Source organism: Mobula birostris, chromosome 22, assembly GCF_030028105.1.
Source record: "Mobula birostris isolate sMobBir1 chromosome 22, sMobBir1.hap1, whole genome shotgun sequence".
In the NCBI taxonomy this organism is placed as follows: domain Eukaryota; kingdom Metazoa; phylum Chordata; class Chondrichthyes; order Myliobatiformes; family Myliobatidae; genus Mobula; species Mobula birostris.
The window spans coordinates 32450284-32464449 of NC_092391.1; the positions used below are offsets into that span (position 1 = coordinate 32450284).

Below are 14166 nucleotides of genomic sequence, written 5' to 3' on the forward strand. Positions count from 1 at the left end.
CATATTTGTGAGAAGAAAAGAAGAAGCTGGTCATCAGGCTGAGTTGCTGACAGCATGGCTGAGGCCTACACATTGTTCCTGTGCTGCAGCCAACCCATTTTCCATTTCTGTAGATTAAGATATCCTATAGAAATGTGATCGGGGGTGGGGGTGGGGGGGGAGGAGAGAGAGAGAGAGAGAGAGAGAGAGAGAGAGAGAGAGAGAGAGAGAGAGAGAGAGAGAGAGAGACACAGACAGACAGACAGACAGACAGACAGACACTTACATAACAGGCCCCTCATCCTGCTCTCTGAAACCATGGATACACAAACATAAGGTATCATTATGTGCTGAGGTTCCACCTTTTGCCAGTGTTGTGAAGGATTGATCTGGATATATTGGTCTTAGGGGGCACAGAAATGCAGCTGATCGAGCTACCTCTTCACAGTTTCAGTGGTCTGGGTGTGACCTGGATCGCCGACACTCTATCTTGTTCTAGTTAAGTTGTAGAACTTGGAGGGGGTTAATGGGACTGTAATTAAGATTAGTGTAAATGAGTGCTCAGTGATTGGTTTAGACCCAGGGGATGATGCATCCATTTCCACGCTGGGTGACACAATGACATAAAATGTTCCATTCAGTCAGATCATGTCATACCACTTGTCTCATGTAGAAAGGTATGTACATAAGAACAAAAGAATTAGGTAGTCTTGAGGCAGTGAGGAAGAATGATATGGCGGAGGGTCATTTCGGACGGTTCCTCAAGTACACTATCAAAATTATTTGGCAGAATGCTTATCAGGGAATTTCAAACAGGCACCAAGAACTTGCATGGCTGCTAGTGAGAAAGACCCTTCCCCTCTTAGCCAGATCCTCCATCATTCCTTGAAGACAATTGCAACAAGGCTGTGATCATCTTTCACCTAAATGTGTTTGTTAAGATTGCCTGGACAAGAATGCAGCGGTGGTTTTTGAGGTTCATCCAGAATGGTTGTGCAATGGAGGGCTCCATGTTCTACAAGCTGTTCCCAGCCACAAAGACTGAGGAAAAAAACATCTATTGCTGGCAGATGCACAATTCAAAGAGTTGTCCAAAGTCCAGACTACATAGTAGGAGTTGTACTGGAGTCTGGTGCACCAGTACAAAAGTTCAATAAGAAAACTATGCACATTAAATTGCTGGCACATAAGCAATCACACAAACCCTCGCCCCAACTTCCATCATCAAAATTACCTGCAGAAAAAGTGATATGTAATGTAAACTTCCTATGCAAATGGATTGATATATCTTGTGCAGTCTATAACTCTACTGAAACATATACAGTATTTGCAAGATTTAATCGCAGGCCTCTGCAGAGAGTGTGCAGACAGCCCAGTGCATCTGTAGTTGTGAACTTCCCAGGATTCAGGACATTTACAAGCACAGCTGTGTAAAAAGGGCCCGTAGAATCATTGGGAACTCAAGTCGTCCCAACCACAATCTATTCCACCTGCTTCCATCTGGGAAGCAGTACGGCAGCATAAAAGCCAGGACCAACAGGCTTTGGGACAGCTTCTTCCACCAGGCCATCAGACTGATGAACTCACGCTGATTAAGTGTACTCTATATTACATTGACTGTTCTATTTATTATAAGTTATTATAAATTGCTATGATTGCACATGGTATGTATAGATAGAGACATAACATAAAGATATTTACTCATGTATGTGAAGGATGCTGGAAGTAAAGTCAATTCAATTCAATTTATGAATTAAATACAGTATATTTTTTAGAAAATAAACTTGCCTTGGGAAGCAGAATAAACAGTTGGAAGAACATCCAAACTCCTTTAAAATTCATGTTAAAATGTCATTCATAATTGTCACCAAGAAGTAGAGGTCAGTATCTATTTAAGTAATGATGTTAAAGTACTTGATAGGTGAATCTGACTTTCATGGAAAAAGCCTGAAAATCAGAAGAGGGAATGCAAAGAGGAGGTCAAGGTTTGAAACGGCAAAACTAAACAATATCAGACACTTGTTGAAACATATTCCAAGGTACTTCATCGAGTTGTATTCAAATAACAGAATAGATCATAGATGATGTTATGTTAAGAACTGTCTGGTCATAATGGAAATTCACAGAAGGTTGCAGGTTGAGAGGGAGAAGCTGAGACACTTACTGAACAGTTCTGTGAGTAAGAAACAATAGGGTCCAAGTAGGCATGACAGTGAATAGTGTTAGAAGGACAAAATACAATAAGGCATATTTCTTCATAAAATGTACATTTTGCCAGAAAGGTTGACAATATATTGTCCTTCCTTAATTGATCTCTGAATTAATTAGTTTGCTGGACCGCTTTAAAGGGCAATTATGATTCATCCACTTTGGTGGGGTTGGAGAACGTTTTTGATAAATCAAATTATGATGGTATTTATGTACTTCCCAGAGGCACATCAGTGACCCAGATATGTTTTACAACTATCAGGCATCTTCACTGAGAGAAGAAAACTAGATTTGTTCTATTATAGCATTGGATTCACAGGCTGTCCTGGGTGTGATTTGTGGATGTTGAGGTGGATGGTATGATTTAAAAGTGGACTGAGAAAGTTCAAATGTGTAGTTCTGAGAAATTAATTTTTATAATGAAAAGGTGAGTGATTAATCACTTAGGAAAATATTTAAAATGGAAGTTTATTGATATGGAGAATATAAAATGACAAGAGAATATGTGAATAGTCAGGTCTGGGGGCTCAGAAAAGGTTTCTTAGCATCAATTAAGATGAAATAGTGATGGAAGCTGAATTAAATCAGCTGAAGCAATCTAATCACCTGGAGAGATAGGAGGAGATATGGAGCCATAGGGAAAGCTACAGAACCTGACACAATCATAGTTAGTTTTGTTCATCACTACCACTACCTGGATGAAATTGCAGCTTACCCTAAAGAGCATCTTTGGCCAACAATTTGACAGAACATGAGCAACAAAAAGATCAAGAGATAGGGAGGAGAATTAAAGATTTATCATTCTGCATTCTTTCTTGCGTTTACTTTATACTCTACCATCTGAAATGCCTCTGCTTCTCCACCCCATTTTTACAATCCTCATTGAATCCTTGTTCGTACTAGATGGTCAATTGGACTTCCGAACATCTCATGTTCTAGCATTCTGTTATTTGATTTTTTTATGAAGTACCTTGGAATATATTTTAACTGTAAATATCCTTTATTTCTATTCCTATAGTTTAAAATCATGGCCATCAAATTTCATTTAACTTTCTGATTTGATTTTAAATTTTTTTCAAGTAAGTTTAGATGTCTTATGTAACAAAACACATTTGCAAATATAGAACTTGAATGAATTTCATGCAAGACTAAAAGCTAATCATGGCACTAGGGGAGCAGATAGACAAGGGAATACATCAAGAACATATCTGGAGATCTTATTGTAAGAAGTGTAAAAGTCTTCCTGTCAGAAATGCACTGGCTATATCTGGATAGTATGAGAAGAACAGAGAGCTTGGAGGAGATTAGTGAGATTGACTATTTCCAAGGCAGCAGAAAAGGCATGCCAAGAAATGCTGTCTGTAGTTTTGGTTAGGATCACTGTAGAGGCAGCAGAAGAAAGTCTCTGTATCAGTTGACAAAGGAAGAGATGGGCATTAATTGTTGAAGATAGGAAGGTTGGAGCTAAGGCGGCAGTTTACCAGGAGAGAGGGTACGTGTGAGGTTTGCTGTCTTCAAAATTATCGATGAAGCTGATTTTTAAAGTGAGCAGTATAGTACTGAAGAACCGACTGATGACCAGAAAATAGACAGATAGATAGATACTTTATTAATCCCAAAGGAAAGTGATGATGGACAGTACACAATTTAGTGGGAAGAGTGAAGAGGTTCAGGACCAATTATTTTTACATTGCCAGCTTGCCTTCAGTAATCTTTTAGTTCTAGTTTTTAATTAAGATACTGCACAAAAAAAATCACACCATTTATCTCTGAATTAGATCTTGGATTGAGACTTGCTTAAGTGCCAGATTCACAATAATGGACAGTGAGAATCTTTCAATTGTTGCTCAGTGCAGTGTAATAGAATATGTCTGGAAAAAATGAAGTTTTAAAAATTTATCATTTTTTCACAAAACTCTTTCTAGCAATCATGTATGCTACAATGAATTGAGTAAGTACATGAGGGGAGAAAAATGATTTTTTTCCAAAAGATAAAAGAGGCCCATCATGTTGATATGTTCAGCTTAATAATTGTCAATAATTCCCTTTTCTATACATACATTTCTTTTGCTTCAGGTCTCCCAAAAATGGAAGCTGTGCCAACCACAAGCATTTCATTTCCGAAAGTTGACATAGGTTCTTGACTTCGTACAAAACACTGGCTTGTGCCATTCAAAAGCATCAATGATATATTAGATATATAATATACAGTAAATTCAATTACAATAGTTGATCAGGAACTGTTGTGTTACTTAAAGCCCTGTTGTAGTGATGTTAGTTAAAATGCAACAAGAGTTTTCAATGTTTACTTTGATCATGATTACGATTACCATCGGGCACCAGTTTATATTAACTGATTCCATGCCATATATTATCTGCATCAAATCCCTCCAGATTAGACGATAAGATATAGGAGCAGAATCAGGCCATTTTGTCTGTCGAGTTTGCTCCTCCATTTCATCATGGCTGATCCATTTTCCCTCTCAGCTTCAATCTCCTGCCTTCTCCACATATCCCTTCATGCTTTGACCAATCAAGAATCTATCAATCTCTGCCTAAAGTATACATAAAGACTTGGCTTCCACAGCCGCCTGTGGCAATGATTCACCAGATTCACTACTCTCTGGCTAAAAAAATTCTTTCTCATCTCCTTTCTAAAAGGCGCCCCTCTATTCTGTGGCTGTGTCTTCTGGTCCTATACTCTCCCACCATAGGTAACATCCTCTCCACATCCACTTTATCGAAGCTTTTCAACATTCAGTAAGTTTCAATTAGGTCACCCCTCATTCTTCTGAATTGCAGCGAATACAGGCCCAGAGTCATAAAACACTCCTCATATGACAAGCCATTCAATCCTGGAATCATTTTCGTGAAACTCCTTTGAACCTTCTCCAGAGTCAGCACACCATTTCTAAGATAACGGGCCCAAAACTGCTCACAATACTCCAAGTGAGGCCTCACCAGTGCTTTATAAAGCCTCAATGTTACATCTTTGCTTTTATATTCTAGTACTCTTGAAATGAATGTTAGTGTCTCATTTATCATTTTGTGTTAACTTACAATTCTATCACTCACCAACACACTAGGCACTGTTTAAAACAGCAAGTTTAGTGACCAATCTGCAAATGTTTTGGATATGGGAGGAAGCCGGAATAGCCAAAGGAAACCCATACGGTCACAGTGACAATTTACAAATTCTACACAGACTGAGCAGGAGGTCAGGATCGAACCCAGGTCACAGGAACTCTACTAGCTATGCCACTGTGGCATCCCAAAAGTTTAGAGTATAAAAATCTCTTCCAAATCCATATTTCCTAACACTCTCCAGAATAACACTGTGTGCTCAGCTGTGAATTATTTGTCAGGGATGGTTAAGTGTAGATTTAGCAAAGGCAAGTGACTTGCAGTTTCTTGATAGAGGAAAAAAAATTCTTCACAAAGCAAATTATTAACATCTGGGAAGTTGGAAGCAGAATGAAGAGGAGAAATTTGTACTGCTCTCAGGAGAAGTGGAGGTGTGGAACTAATTGGAGAGCAGTGTGTAAAGCTGGCAGAGGCATGATGGACTAAAAAGATTCCTTCTATGCTCTCTGATTCTAAAACTGTGAACCCAGAGAGTCATTATCAGGAAGTATTCATCCGCATAAAGCTTCACAGCTGATGCTCATACAGTCCTTACTCAGAATCCATGCTCAAACCCCATAAATGGGGCCATTATTCAGCTACCAAGGATTGTACATTGGCAGACTGGCTCGGTCACCCTTGGGGAAAAAAAGATTCCTTTCTGCAAATCCCACTAACCAAGATCAGGAAACTCAGCACTAAACGTACAAGGCTCTTCATTCAGGGCTGCCTACTAGAGTAAATGGGTGATCCTATTTTTGTTCAAAACTATATTAATTTAATTTAATTTTACATTTATATTTCCTGAAGCTTATAATTCTAATCTGTTGGGATGTAAAATAGTAAACAGATAGCCTTTAGTCCCCCAGATAATTGGTGATCAGTCAGAAATGATAATGGAAGTAAGGTAGTAACAAAGCTATTGATATCTGTGAAACTATTGTGTGCTTCCAGTGAGAAACTATATCACTGAATATAGTACCCACTGAGTGTGGATTTTGGTGAATAAAGAGAGATTGACTATAACAGATCTACATAGATGGTTTAAGTTAAATAAGTAGATTTATGACCAGCATGGAAAGGGCTATTGATGTGCTGCAACTGTAGTGTGTGGAAGTTCTCAGAAACCATCAGAAGACTTTGCTTCAGGAGCCCATCCCAATTTTGTATCAAGTTCTGGAGAGCTGGTCAGTCAAGAGGAACAGGCAAGTGTGATGGTGGGCTACAGGGCCTATTTCCACGCTGTGTCTCTTCATAACGCTATGAGAATAAGTGAGGCATTTATGAAGATCAGGAAGGGAGTATTGAAACAGACTCTCCTCTTGAATTTGTCCAACAGGTGTGATATTTCTGCACCTAAAGAGCAAAGACTGCAGGACAGATGACCAAATTGACTATATCGCCATAATGGAAGTGTGATGGATATTCATTGTCCAAGACAAGGGGGGCTTTTTTTTGCCAAACTCAGCTTTCTAACACAGCAGCTGACACTTTTGTAGAACAAGGAGCAACACACACAAAATGCTGAAGGAACTGAGTAGTTCAAGTAGATCAAAGAGTTGTTCTTTCGGTAAATTAAACTTCCAAACAATATTCTTTGTTCAACTTCTTTTCGTAAGAGGCAGCCAGTCTTCAGATCTTAATGTAAATGGAAAACAATAATCAGTAAGAAGTGAAAGGGATAGCTTTGCAAACAAATATCACTGTCTATACAGCACAAACTGCTGGCCCACAGCAGGAGGCGAGTTGCAGTGTGTAAGGCAGTGAGGTTATGTCAGTTGGGCATGCATCAAAGCACACACACTGACAAAGTTACTTAGTTTAAAGAAGCTTGCAGACCAGGTTGATCCTACCACATAGAACATTAAATATCTGGTCTATCAATAGTTGGAGGATTTGTGTACTTAGAGAGTCAGCATTCACAGCACCAATTTTGGAAGTGTGTGATATCAGTCCCCAGAACCTTCCAGACCATCCATGTGAAAAAGTACCGTATCTGAAAAAAACACGTGTGAAATCACTCGTGGCAAAAAAACAGTATAAATGTAAGAGAACGGTCAGGCTTGTTTGGACTGATCAAGGATAAGATTTGTACTACCAAACGCATGTAACAGTTCACCGGTTGATAAAAAGTTAAGAAATCCAACTAAAACATCCCTAAAAGTACTTTTCTGAAGTAAATGGTGTTAAATTATCACCGTAAACAGTGAAGTGGCGAGCAATGGTGATGCAAGTTCTAGAGATGAGCCAAAATGAGGTGTTGCAGAATCATTTCAGATGGAGTTCCGATGCCTGCATAACTGGCCCAGCTGCAGGGATGGATCGTTCTGTGTGCCAACTGAAGAAGTCAGGACCTGGGTAGAGGAGTTCTGATGCCCGTACAACTGGCTTGGGTGTGAGGTTGGATCAATCTTGGTGTCAAGCTAATTTGAAGAGCTTGAGAGTGGCTTTGGGCTGGGCGGCAAAACCTGGGCCTGCAGTGAATCACTAGGTGGCGTGGTCTAGGCCTCAAGTCCTTCGCAGTAGCCAGGTCCTAGTGCGGGGTAAGATCTGCTGTTCAGACAATTTAAACACCAGTCCTGATTGGAGGTGAGAGTTGATATCCCCCCAATGTACACTTCTTTCTCCAAGGTACCAGAGCCTTTTACTGTCCTGTCGCTTGGTCAATTTAAACACTGGCCCAGGTAGACTGAAAAGACAGGATGTCGGGATCAGAGGCAAGAATTGATTTTGCTCGTTCTCCATGATGGTCTCTCCTCTCTCCATGGTGCTGAGGCTATGAAGACAACCTTGACTGCTGTCCTACATGCCCACTAATATGATGAACTGATAAGTGAGGCTTTGGGCCTACTTCAGGCTGCTCTGGGGTTCAGATCTAATTTGCTTTGGAATGTTCACTTCAATTGTTTACATGGTTGTGTTTTATTTTTCTTTCTCTTGCACATCAGGTGTTGGACTTCAATTTATATTCTTCAATTTTTAATTGGGTTCTTCAGGGTTTCTCGCGTTGTGGCTACCTGTGAGCAAACAAATTTCAAGGTTGTGTAACTTATACTGTGGTAACTTCTACTTTGAAAAAGTCACACTCGACAACTTCATGCCGAAGAAACAACTTTATCTCGAACTTCAAAACGTCATGTATATACAGAGAGTTTTACAACCCGTACAGCATGGCGGGGACACTATGTACCAAGGGCCAATGGGCGAACAAAAACGGAAGTAGACCCCCCCCCCGATATAATAATCAGTATTAACTTACTTTTAATTACACTCACACTACAACACCTCTCCCCATTTAAAATCCAACATCCCCAAATGTAAAAAACTAGGAAATAAAAAAGAGTGGTGTTATTAACTTGCATGCCCCTGAAAACTTATACTAGTACCTCAGCAACACACATCAAAGTTGCTGGTGAATGAAGCAGGCCAGGCAGCATCTGTAGGAAGAGGTGCAGTCGACGTTTCAGGCCGAGACCCTTCGTCAGGACGTCCTGACGAAGGGTCTCGGCCTGAAACGTCGACTGCACCTCTTCCTACAGATGCTGCCTGGCCTGCTGCGTTCACCAGCAACTTTGATGTGTGTTGCTTGAATTTCCAGCATCTGCAGAATTCCTGTTGTTTGCTAGTACCTCAGCAACAGTTTACCAATACAAAACATCTGGAAAACGTGACAGATTCAATATTCAATCTAACAACACAAAATCAACTGTCCCAACAAAGATTCAGTCTGTCAGGAGGTTTACGAGTGCGCTGTGATCTGCGCACTACCCCCGGTGACCCAGCAGGCAACGCTGGCAAGGGTGTTTTGGGGGAATGAGAGGGGTCTGTGTGTCTGCGTGAGAATGTCCATCCTCTTCAGAGGACCCCGACCCCTCTGCCAGCATCTCGCCCTCTGGCAAAGTCACTGGTGGACATGCTTCCACCGTAGTCTGACTCACAAATGGAAACTCTGTGGAGCTGTCTGCTGGTTCTGAGCCGGTATCATGATGCAGACGCACATGGTCCTGATGTCTGTGGAAAACATGCCCATTAGTCAGCTTAACAACATAGGAGACGGGACCACTCTGCTTAAGAATAACCTAGGCAGCCATTGCTTATTGTTTCTCACACAGACATTGTCCTCCGGATTTAACTGCCTCTCTTGCATATGCTGATCATGTCCCACCTTCTGCTTTTCCTGCTTTCTTTCCACTTTCGCCTTCATGTCCGGGCGCAACAGGTTCAATCTTGACTTGGGCCTACGCCACATCAACATCTCTGCTGGAGTGCGGGCAGTTGTAGTCTGTGGTGTGAGGCGGTATTTAAACAGGTAATGTGAAAGCCGCATGCTAAGGGAGTCCCCTGTCATCCGCTTCAGACTTGCCTTCACTGTCTGAACAGCCTGCTCAGCCAAACCATTTGAGGGTGGGTAGAAAGGGGCCATCTGAATGTGATGAATGCTATTCTGTTGCATGAACTCTCTGAACAGTTCACTAGTGAACATCAGGCCATTATCTGTGACCAGCGTGTCAGGCAGCCCGTGCACCACAAACACTTGCCTGAGTTTGTCTATGGTTGTCATGGTCTGGTCCGTGAAGTCCTCATTCCTGTTCATGGTCCGGTCCATCGACCCTTGTTCCAGGTTTTCCTGTCTACCCTGTTTCTGTTCCTGTTGAGCACTAATTGAAGCAGCTGATTCTCGTTGGGGCTGGCTGCATAAATACCTCCAGAGACCAGGGTGTGGCTGCTGGGTTGTTCTTGTCCTTACTCCTTGTATCTCTTCCCCTGCCTTCTGCTTCCTCACCTGAAGCCCTGCCCTGCCAGTAACTCTTGCCTCACCTCGCCTGTAGTCTTGTCTTGGAGCCACCCTGTACCTAGCTCCCTTCCTGTCCCTTGCCTCCGCTGGGTAAGCCAGACCATCTTGCTGTTACCCTATGGTTGGTTCTGTCCCTTCCTATCCCTTGCCTCCAGTGGGTGGAGATCCGCGGTGGAGCTTCTAGACCCCAAGCCTTGAGCTGCGCCCCAAGCCAAGCTTCAAGACCCCAAGCCTCAAGTCTCCAGCCAAGCCTTGCCTCAGGTCTCCAGCCTTGCCTCACCTCAAGCCTGAAGACTCCAGCCTCGTCCTGCCTGCTAGCCAAGTCATGTCCTTGCCTAGTTCTGGGGTCCGAGCCAGAGGCAAGACCCAGATTCTGGGTCCTTGTCCAGTCTCTGGCTCGGAGTCCAAGCCTGGGCTCCTTGCTCTCTTGTCCAGTCCTGTTCCGGGTTCCGGTTTTTGTCTCCATGTCCTAGTTCTTACCCTGTATCCTAGTCCTGTCCCTAGTACTTCAGTGTCTGTGTCTTGCACTTGGGTCTGCTTCCCAAGTGACAATGGTTGAGGGGTCTGTGATGTTGTTCATGATGTGAGCTTTGATCCATTTAGAATGCGCATCTACCATGACAAGAAACATCTGCCCCATAAAAGGGCCAGCAAAGTCCAAATATAGCCTAGACCAGGGGTGGTCTGGCCACTCCCACGGGTGCAAAGGAGGTGGTGGTGTAGCCTCAGGGTCGACATGGAGTTTCACTGTCATGCCCTTCAGTGTTCCCAGCTTGTCCCTGAAAATGTCACTGTACTGCTGCAGAATGTCCTCCGTCATGTGTGCATACTTAATTTCATGCCAGTTTAGCAGGATTTTGCGAAGCCAGTCGTGACCCAAAAGACTGGGTCCCCTGCCCTTAGCTATCACTAGCCTGGCTTCAGCCTTCTGACCCCCAGCTGAAATGTCCACATATAACACCCCTAAATGAGGTATGGGCTGCCTGGTATAGGTCCTGAGTTTGAGCTTTGACAGTCTAATGGGAGGCAGGTTGGACCCCCATGTCCTCCTGTAGGTCTCCTCACTGATGACCGGTACAGTAGCCCCTGAATCAATCTCAAACTTAATGTCCTTTCCCTGGCAGTGACTGTGGCATAATATGGTTCAGGTGGTTCCTCATCTGTTTCCACTCCAAACATGTTGTAGGCACACACTGCCTCTTCATCTGCTTCTTCTAGATGGTGTGTAGCTGCCTGAGCCTGTTGAGCTTTCCCCTGCCCAGGCTTAATCTTACCCTTTGAACCTCAGCACCTTCTAGCTAAATGTCCCTTTTTGCTACAAGCATGGCAGACAGTGTCTTTGAATTTGCAATCATTTGCATAGTGCGTCCCTCCACATCGGAAACATTCCACCCGTTTTGCCTGTTTACCAGTCTCCCTTTTCTGGATATCCTTGACATTATTAGCAGCCATCTCCATGCCTTGGGCAATCTCTAAGGCTTTCTTGAAAATCAGCGGTGGGGTTTCCCCTAACAGGTGGCGTTGTATTTCGGCATTATTAATGCCGCATACTAATCGATCACGGAGCATATCATTCAACACGGCTCCGAAATCACAATGCTCCGACAGCTGCCGAAGCTCAGCCACAAAATTGGCCACAGACTGATCTGGCTTCCTGAAACGGCTGTGAAACTTACACCATTGGACTATCACAGAAGGTTTTGGATTTAAGTGGTTCCCCACGCGTTTCACCAGTTCGTCAAATGGAATTTCCGCCGGTTTCCGCGGTGCAGCTAAATTCCTTATTAGCTTGTAAGTCTTTGCCCCACACGCACTCAGGAGAATAGAGCGCTTCTTAGCCTCCTCCGTAATTCCATTAGCACAGAAAAAGTGTCCCAACCTTTCCTCATACTCCAGCCGGTCCTCGGCTTCTTCCAGAAATTCACTGATAGTTCGAAACGTCGCCATCTGAAACGCGAAGCTCCCGTTCGGAAAACGTGCCCACACGTTCACAAAATCAGTTCACCTCGTCGCCAAAAACATGTGGTAACTTCTACTTCGAAAAAAGGCACACTCCACAACTTAATGCCAAAGAAACAACTTTATCTCGAACTTCAAAATGTTACGTACGTACAGAGGGTTTCACAACCCGTACAGCATAGCGAGCACACTATGTACCAAGAGCCACCGGAAGAACAAAAATGGAAGTAGCCTCCCCCATCCTAATTAGCACTAACTTACTTTTAATTACACTCACATTACAACATATACATTCGTTGACAATAAACGTACTTTGAATGTTGAATGTTTGAAATTGATCTACAATAAATCGGAACATCACGAAGAATGACAGCCAGGCAAACAAAATGAACTAGAATCCATTCCTCTGCCTTCATTTTCTGAGATAGATGATTTGTTTATCTGCAACTTGTTGGTAAGTCTTTTTAACTTATAAGAATTGTGCCTATGTATTATAAATCCATTGTGTTTTAGTAATAATTTGTAATTTGGAGAACTTTTTTAGGATAAAAAATCAATGATTATTAAATTTGTTTTGAGACTGTTATTGAAATTTAAATGCGTATAACTAAAATACATGAACTGTGTTACATTGTTGGCTGGAAGTATATTCTACGTGGTGGGGGGGGCATTGCTCAAATAGTGGGTATTGGCTGAATTCGCCATGGAGTATAAACAGGGAATTAAACTAGCCTTTGAAGAGTAGGTGGCTGCAGTAGAATCACAAACAAGAGAAAATCTGCAGATGCTGGAAATCCAAGCAACACACACACAATGCTGGAGCAACTCAAGCAGGTCAGACAGCATCTATGGAAAAGAATACAGTCAATGTTTCAGGCCGAGACCCTTCATCAAGACTGGAGAAAAAAAAGATGAGGAGTCAGAGTAAGAAAGTGGTGGGAGGCAAGGAAGAAACACATGGTGATAAATGAAACTGGAGGGGGGAGGGATGAAGTAAAGAGCTGAGAAGTTGAGTGGTGAAAAAAATACAGAGCTAGAGAAAAGGGAAGCTAATATGAGAGGACAGAAGGCCATGGAAGAAAGAAATGGGGGAGGAGCACCAGAGGGAGGTGATGTGCAGGTTAGGAGATAGGGTGAAAAAGTGAAACAGGAATGGGAAAGGGGACATTTCCAGAAGTTCGACAAAATTATGTTCATGCCATCAGTTTGGAGACTACACAGAAGGAATACAAGAGTTGTTCCCTCAAGCTGTGGCTGCAGTATAACCTGCCTTTAGTGAGATTACCTGCAGTTATCTAAATGATATAGGGCTTAAGATCTTCTTTGAGTTTAGAACTTCATGGACAGCAAACTCAATATTGTCACAAAAGGTTGTGCTTCAATTGAGGGAAATGAAAAGTGGTAATATGGAACAGAAGAGTGAGGGGATAGATAATATGCTCTGTAGTCCTTAGTGTGGGCCCCCAAGGCTGGATTTTATACCCAGAGCTAGCATTGAAGTAAACTTCAGAGGGCTATATAAGAAGTGAGAAGGAAAAATCCAGTTTTTTGATAAACATGGGGACCAAAGATTATGGTTGTGTGATCATTAATGTAAATCACCTCTTCTGATTTTATGATCCGAAAATGACTGGGCTGAAGACATTGCCTTGAAGAACTTTTCCACTGAGGCACGAAGATTTGAAAAGCAACCACAATCATTCTTTCTCTACTGAATCTCTCTAACCATTGGGATGCTTTCCCTTTCACTGGCTTATTTATGTCAGTTTTATGAGAGCTTCCTGATGCCACACTATGTCAAAAGCTCACACATAACCTCTGTAAATTTGCCATTTTCATCCACGCTCGGATCAAAGTTTTGATGAGTTTTGAAGCCAAATGGTTCTGGAGAAACCTAAACAAGGCAATGATGTGAAGGATTTTGGGGAACAAATTCTGCTTAATAGCACTGTTGTCAATAGCTATCACCATTTTGCAGATGATTGAGCATTCAGTGATTGGGCAGTCATTTGCTGGATTGAAATATTCTTGCTCTGTGTGAACACGATGTACCTGAACAATTTTCCATGCAATTGAATAAGATGACTGTGGCATTGTCTTAT

The 14166-nt window shown here is 42.3% G+C and overlaps 1 long non-coding RNA gene across 2 annotated transcripts in view; it reads right to left on the minus strand.

The window, feature by feature from the left end:
* LOC140186354 (uncharacterized) overlaps nt 1-12251 on the minus strand; it is a 52178-nt gene extending 39927 nt beyond the window's left edge. For both annotated transcript variants that reach the window (XR_011882847.1, XR_011882846.1), the window contains exons 1-2: nt 11985-12251; nt 1768-1926 (exon numbers count right to left, since the gene is read on the minus strand). This is a non-coding gene — a long non-coding RNA (uncharacterized lncRNA). The remainder of the gene's footprint in view (nt 1-1767; nt 1927-11984) is intronic.
* Nucleotides 12252-14166: the final 1915 nt, after the last annotated feature.